Source organism: Penaeus vannamei, chromosome 6 (assembly GCF_042767895.1).
Source record: "Penaeus vannamei isolate JL-2024 chromosome 6, ASM4276789v1, whole genome shotgun sequence".
Classification (NCBI taxonomy): Eukaryota; Metazoa; Arthropoda; class Malacostraca; order Decapoda; family Penaeidae; genus Penaeus; species Penaeus vannamei.
The window spans coordinates 24,736,969-24,737,392 of NC_091554.1; positions in this window are offsets into that span (position 1 = coordinate 24,736,969).

Consider the following 424-nt stretch of genomic DNA (forward strand, 5'->3'; position numbering starts at 1 on the left):
TAGAGCTGCTCCCTTTTTCGCATTAGGCTAGCCAGCGGTGGCAGCTGAAGGCGAGAAAGCATACATGTACCATTACGCATATGTTTGTTTATATATATATATATATGTGTGTGTGTGTGTGTCTATATATATATATATATATATATATATATATATATATATATATATATATATATATATATAAATTTATTTATAATAGACAGGTAGATATAGGTATATATGTATATATATTATATATACATATATATATATATATATATATATATATATATATATATATATATGTATGTATGTATGTATGTATATGTATGTGTATATCATATATATATATATATATATATATATATATATATATATATATATATATATATATATATATATATATATATATATATATATATATATATATATATATATATATGTA